The sequence below is a fragment of the Geotrypetes seraphini genome, chromosome 2 (genome assembly GCF_902459505.1).
Source record: "Geotrypetes seraphini chromosome 2, aGeoSer1.1, whole genome shotgun sequence".
NCBI classification, from domain to species: domain Eukaryota; kingdom Metazoa; phylum Chordata; class Amphibia; order Gymnophiona; family Dermophiidae; genus Geotrypetes; species Geotrypetes seraphini.
The window spans coordinates 435474793-435481937 of NC_047085.1; the positions used below are offsets into that span (position 1 = coordinate 435474793).

Sequence of the window (7145 nt, forward strand, 5' to 3'; positions counted from 1 at the left end):
CATAGGAGAACTCACGCACAATTCACTCACCCTCCAACCAAAAACGTCAAAAGAAAAAAACTGTACGACAATCTCCTAGCCACTCGAGCTGCAACACTTGACCCACAACTCTACAACCTATTGACCACAGACTACAAAACCTTCAAGAAAGAAATAAAAACCCTTCTATTCAAAAAACACATTAAACCCAACTGACAGGAATGTCCCAAGCATCACCTGCAACTACTACATATTGTGGCCGGGCCCGGCCCCAGGTGAGAGGGAAATCCCGGCGCGGACCACAGGTAAGATTTTTTGACGTGTCTTTTATATGGTTGGTGGTGCCTTTTATATGGTTGGCCCAGGCGCCTTAGGCCCCACCTGTGGGCGGGGTTTCAGACGCCTGGTCAAATCCAGCCCTATTCTGCAGCCGGCTGGTCTGCCGGACGGGTGGGTTTGGCACCCATCCGTCCGGCCAACATTTTACAGGTATGGGGGGTGGGATTGGGGGTGGGGGGGTCGGCAGGTCGGCGGGGGGTTGCGGGTTGGCGGGGGGGCCGATCAGGGGTTCAGGGGGGCGGTCGTTGGGGGGGAGTTGTGTCGAGGGCAGGAGGGCCTGGGATCCCTCCTGCCCATATTGTAGTGGGGGGGGTGGGGGTAGGGGGTCCGCCTAGACAGGAGGGGTTAGGCTCCCTCCTGCCCGATTTTGTAGGGGGGTGGGGGACGAGAGGCCAGGAGGGCTTGGGCTCCCTCCTGGCCTGATCGTAATCGGGGGGTGCCGCAGGTGCCCAGGGCAAGAGGGCTTGGGCTCCCTCTTGCCCCGAATGTAATCGGGGGGGTGGTCAATGCCATGGGGCAAGAGGGCTTGGGCTCCCTCTTGCCCCGAACGTAATCATGGGGGGTCGGTGCCGCGGGGCAAGAGGGTTTGGGCTCCCTCTTGTCCTGAACGTAATCAGGGGGGAGTTGGTACCGCGGGGCAAGAGGGCTTGGGCTCCCTCTTGCCCCGAACGTAATCGGGGGGGTCGGTGCCACAGGGCAAGAGGGTTTGGGCTCCCTCTTGCCCCGATGTCGTCGGGGAACATCTGGGTGCCGCGGGGCAAGAAAGCTTGGGTTCCCTCCTGCCCCGATGTCATGCGGGGGAAGGGGGTTGGTGTGGATTCTGTAACTGGTGTTGTTTTTGACAGACACCGGTTACAGAATCCAGCTTTTAGGCGAAGGACTGGCTCCTCCTTCGCCTAAAAGCCCTTGTGTTGGACGTTTGGGGCTTAGGCGTTTTTTGGTTCATTATGGGTTATAAGTGTAGACGTAGTGGTGGTCTGGGCATTTAAACAGCTGAATGTAGAGGCAGGCAATTATCAAAAAAAACCTCCATTTGGACGTTTTTTTTGATTATGGACATTTTCCCTGCTTCCACTTTCAACATTTAAGGCCTTATGCCAAAAGGGGACTCAGACGTTTTTTCTGATTATGCCCCTCCACGTCTAGCTTGTATTACAGTTTTTAGTTTTTGGTTTTAATCCTCATTTTCTTTTGATTACCAGGTGGGTTTGCCTCTTCACCATCACATGCACACATATTTCTTCATATAGAATCCATACCTGAACACGTTTCCTTTATTTGTAGTTCACACTTTATTTGACACCATTTATCCTTACTAATTTGACTAAAGCATATTTAAAATTCATACCCTAGGATCCCTGAGGAAGGCGTGTTTGGCTGAAACACGGCCCCTGTTGGGTCCTCTTATGATATATGTGGATTCAGTTTGTCTCATTTTTATTGCTTTTACCAAGAAAATTTTGAATAAACTATATCCAAAGGTTCAAGAACATTGGGCTAGATTCACCAACCTGCCCGATCAGGCTCATCCAACAAATTCACCAAACTGCAACATGCAGATGTGGGCAATCGGAATAACGCCCCCATCTGCCAGCATGGATCGCTCTATAGCGATCCCCGCGCATGCGCAGACCATCTTTAGATAGTCTGCGCATGCGCTGGACCTCCGGCCTGGCACTTTTTTAAAACTTTTTTTACAGCCCGTGGTTTTAATCCACTTAAAGCCTGCGGGTTAAAACCACGGGCTTACACTGCGGGGAAGGGTGGGAGAGTCAGGGCAGGCAGGCAATGAGGGCAGCTACAGTCAGGGAAGCAGGAGATCGGGGCTGACAGGGCTGATAGCAGGGCAGCAGAAGGCAGTCGGAAAGGGCTTCAGCAACTGGTCCTCAGCAGTCGCTTTTTGGGTTGATCAGCTAGCACAGTCGAATCAGCAAATTTGTTTCGTGAATCGCGTCCCTGCCTACTTTGCACGCAGTTCCCCTCATTTGCATGTGCGGATCAGACTCGGATCGCAAAACAGGTTAGTGAATACTGCAGGAGGGAAATTGGGTTGCAAAGGGCTTGCAAACCAATCGGTACACGATCGGTTTGCTTAGTGAATCTAGCCCAGGGGTAGGCAATTCCGGTCCTCGAGAGCCGGATCCAGGTCAGGTTTTCAGGATATCCACAATAAATATGCATGAGATAGATTTGCATCTCAAGGAGTCAGTGCATGCAAATCCATCTCAAACATATTTATTGTGGATATCCTGAAAACCTGACCTGGCTCCGGCTCTCAAGGACCGGAATTGCCTATCCCTGATCTAGCCCATTGTGCTTCCACAGTATAGTTTGTTTGGACCTGAATGAACCTAAGCTATTTCCTTTCAGTATACTGAAAGCCTAAATCAAAAGGTGTTAATTGCCCAAACTATAGGTAAGAAAGGATGACAGGGTTGTGTACCAGTGTCAAACAGAATTCTACTCTCCAAGATATACACAACAATACAAAATCTAAAGTGTAACAAGAGACAGCAGAAGTATTAACCACCTCTATTCTCCAGGAACCATACCTAAACAATTAGAGATTGCAATGAGACAAAAGCAACTGAAACTGCCAGACAATGACTCTCTTTAATCCCATTAGGGATCTTCCCAGCTAGGAAGCATGTGACCAGCCAAACCAGATGACATCACCAGACCTAGCAAGAAACCAGTTTTGAACTATCCCTGAATTTTGATTGGCTGCTAAATGTACCACCTGACGCCAGCTCCAGTAACCCATAAAAAGGAGAGATTCATCTAAGTTCCTCCCTTTTTGGATCCCCACTGGACAGCTGCTCATCTTGCTGGACTTCTTGTCTGTACTCCCAACCATTCTGTAAATAAATTTTTCTTCCAGCAAGGACATGATCACCGGTCACCCTCTGCAAACAACAGACCTCCTTTACTTTCCTAACCAGAAGCAACAATAAGGAAGAATACTTTTGGGCCTTTATCAGAGTGCGTTACTTTTAATCCAGTCTAATTACTCATTCTGCTTCTCTAACAATATTTTATCATGCTGTACATTCTCCTTGTTTCAAAATCCCTAAATTTAGAGCCAAAAATGATTGCATTACCTTAGCATTGTAAATAAACTTGCTCTGTAAAATAAAATTCTAGCTCTTCCTTAAATGATCTATGTATCTGTTCTTAAATATTATACAGTGCTATTTTACAATGTAGGTAAAGCCATTCTCCAAATTAACATATATTTATAATATATATTTTTTTTCTTGTTAAACCAGGAATGAAGCCATAATAATGAAGCACCCACTTCTGCATGAGAAAGAAGCCAAAACAGAAAAGGCTGTACTCCAATATAGGTAGATTTGTTTCATAGCTCACAGAAGTCAGATCTGTGACACCAAAAGGAATTCCATTTGTCAGTTTCATTATTTTCATTAATCATTGTGTATGCTCACAGTTTTACTATTTTATAATTATTATTTCCCAAGCTTTCACTTCCTAATTAAAGATGTAGGACTGAAGACAGGCAGATGAATTTATCTGCACAAAGCCTCTGCTCCCAAATGTTGCTACATCAGGTTATCAAATGTGCAAGATTTTGTCAGGCAAAATGATCTGCTATTCTATAGCAATAAATAAAATTAAAGAAGAAAATAAAGAAATTGCCTAAAAAAATAAAAGGTATTAGAAGACTTCTTAATGCCTCAGTCAGGGTGGTCACTGATATAATAAAACAATTATATTTTCTAATATTTCTAAATCTGTTCATTAAAGACTACTGAAAAGAGATAAAATTCTGGTACTTCAGGAATCAAAGAATTTTAAAACCCTAATCCGCTTTATTCTCAAGTGGTAAAGGAAGAACTGCTTTGGAGACAAGTTCAAAGCAAAGCAGGAAGTGCAGGGGCAACATGGGTGCTTCTCCTTTATGTGTTAATAGAGTCAAATGCCGGTCTGAAAGGCTGAGAATCATACTGTAGGGGATGTTTTCACAAGACAAAGGTAACTTGAAGAAAGCACCATCAAAGTTACTGAAACTGCTGACCCGAGACAAAGACAGATCAAAACGCTTCATTTTATTATAGTTTGGACAATGTCTCAGTTGTTCATTAGTTCAAATACTGGACAATATCTCCTTCAGCTATCCACAGATCGGCAACAGACTTCTGTTTCTGAGGAGGTGAATTTCCATTTAAATGGAGTATATTTAGAATCTAACACTAAGAAAACTTGAAATCCAGGTTTCTGCTGCAGAGCGGTATGAAATGGAAGGGACAGGGCCACAAATATTGTCTATTCACTATGCTGTGGTATTTCATTTAAATGAGCAGCTGAAGAAATCAAGCATTCAGTGAATAGGTCCAGAGGAAAAATTCAAGGCTCTATGAACTATGTTTAATCTGTGTAAGTGTGTGACCTTTGTTATACCTCATCTGACTTGGCATACGGTGTAATTGTTCATTTGGAAGTCAAGCAGCTACGAGCATACACCAGCTGTACAAAAGATCTAATCGTACTTTTTTCAGAAGTAGTCGAAATGTATAGTTCAAAAGCAAAGAATGCAAAAACTGAAGGACTTGTCTCTTGCAAATTATTCACCAAAAATATCCTTCTCACCTTGATTTTTCTGCTCCAAACTCTTACAAGTGTGTTGTTCATGGTAATCCTCAATTTGCCCATTTCTCCTAGCGCCTTATGGAATAATCGCAAGTTATTTCTTTATGTAAAGCAGGCCCCCTACACATAAAACTATGTGGGGCTATATTTGTGTAAAAAGCAGACAGAAAGACTGTGTCTTCTTTTTTACAAGATCTGCATCTAGGCATTTTCTGAAATGTAGTTTCAATGGAGTGAGGGTGGAGTTATGTATTTACACGTGGAGGGGCATAATTTAAAAAAAGACGTCTAAGTCTCCTTTTGGCCTAAGCCTCTAGTCTAAACGCTGAAAGCAGCAGCAGGGAAAATGTCCATTCTCAAAAAAACATCCAAAATGAGGGGTATTTTTTAGAATGGCCTACCTCTACGTTCAGCAGTTTAATCGCCCAGACCGTCACTACGTCTAACCTTAGAACACATTATCAACCAAAAAATTGCCCAAGTCCCAAAAGCCCAAAACAAGACCTTTTAGGTGAAGGAGGGGCCAGTCTTTCGCCTAAAAGCTGGATTCTGTAACCAGCGTCTGTCAAAAACAATACCGGTTACAGAATCCCCCCCCCCCCTGCAACAATCGCAGCAGGAGAGATGTCCAATCTCTGCTGCCAGCACCCCAACCCTCCCGACAATACCAGCAGGAGGGAGCCAAACTCCTCCTGCTGAGGCGCACCCCCCATGATCCCTCCCCCCGACAATACCGGCAGGAGATAGCCCAATCCCTCCTGCCGAGGCACAAGCCCCCGAACCCCCCCCCAACAATACTGGCAAGAGGGAACCCAACCCCTCCAGCCAGAAGGCGACCCCTCCAACCCCCTCAAATACGGGCATGAGGGATCCCAGGCCCTCCTACCCATGACGAACCCCCCGTGAACCCGATTGCCCCTTCCCGAATCCCCAAACGACCCCCCTAACCCTGACACCCCCAACCCCCAACAATCCCCTCAACTTACTTTAAGTTGGACAGACAGACAGGTCCCAAGCCTCCGAATGGCGGGCCCAGGGCATGATTGGGTCCCGCCCATAGGAGGGGCCTTAGGCACCTGGGCCAACCGGAATTGGCCCAGTTGCCTTAGGCCCCTCCTGTGGGCGAGGCCTTAGGCACATGGGGCCAACTCAGCCTATGTGCCTAAAGCCCCGCCCACAGGGGCCCATCACCGTTGATGCCGCAGAGGAGGCCATTTCTATTTGGAAAAAAAATTGCAAGTTGAGTTGTCTTTTTACCTTCCTTCAGCAGGCTCCCCTGACAGTTTCAGTCCTTGGGCACGTGGCTACTGGGCCTACCCATTAATCCAGCCCTGCTGGGGTACTCCACAGAAAGCTTTCCAGCTATTGAAAAAGAGTGCATTTTTCCATACAAGGTATTCTCTCTTTTCTAGAAAGTCGTTAAACCAGTTATTTTTTAATGAGGTTTTAATTGGGTTTTAATGGCACAACTAACTACCGTGTTTCCCTGAAAATAAGACACTGTCTTATATTAATTTTGGGCCCAACAAAGGCACTAGGTCTTATTTTCGGGGTAGGTCTTATTTTTTTCATGTACATTGATCATTTCTCCCTTTAGCTCCTCCACCCCAATTCTTCCTATTTCCTTTCTCTCCCCCACATATGCAGCATCTTTCCTCCCCTCTCACCTATCCCCTTGTGTAGTATCTTTATCCCTCCCTCCCATCCCCCTGTGCAGCACAACTCTTGAAGCTTCTATCCCTCCCTTCCTCCCATCCCCCCATGAAGCATATTTCTATCCCTCCCATACCCCCCACTGCTGCCACACATCCCCCTCCCCACGCTGACCCTTTCATCTCTCCCTCCCATCCAAACTCCGACCATGAGACTGAAATACCTGGTAATGAACAGCAGCGTCAGCAGCACAGGCTGCATCGTGGTCTTCTCACACCAAGGCATTCCATGTCGCATTGCTGATGACATCATCAGTCACGCGGCAGAGGAACATCCGGGCGTGAGAAGGCTGCAATGCAGCCTGTGCTGCCAACGCTGCCATTTGTTACCAGGTATTTTGGTCTCATGGTTGGGGTTCTGATGGGAGGGAGAGTTGGAAGGGTCAGCGGGAGCAGGGGGCGGGAAGTGGGGGGGGCATGTGGAAGTGCTGCTGCTGGCGACTAGGTCTTATTTCCCCAAAGTGCAGCTGCCACAGTGGTAAAGTCCTTTTCGGCTAAAATGGTCAT

The 7145-nt window shown here is 46.7% G+C and overlaps 1 long non-coding RNA gene across 1 annotated transcript; it reads left to right on the plus strand.

Annotated features, from left to right (window-relative positions):
• The first annotated feature begins 162 nt into the window (after positions 1-162).
• Positions 163-3964, plus strand: LOC117354281. Its single transcript, XR_004538167.1, has 3 exons — positions 163-284; positions 2945-3300; positions 3588-3964. It is a non-coding gene; the product is annotated as an uncharacterized LOC117354281 (long non-coding RNA).
• The last annotated feature ends 3181 nt before the right edge of the window (positions 3965-7145 follow it).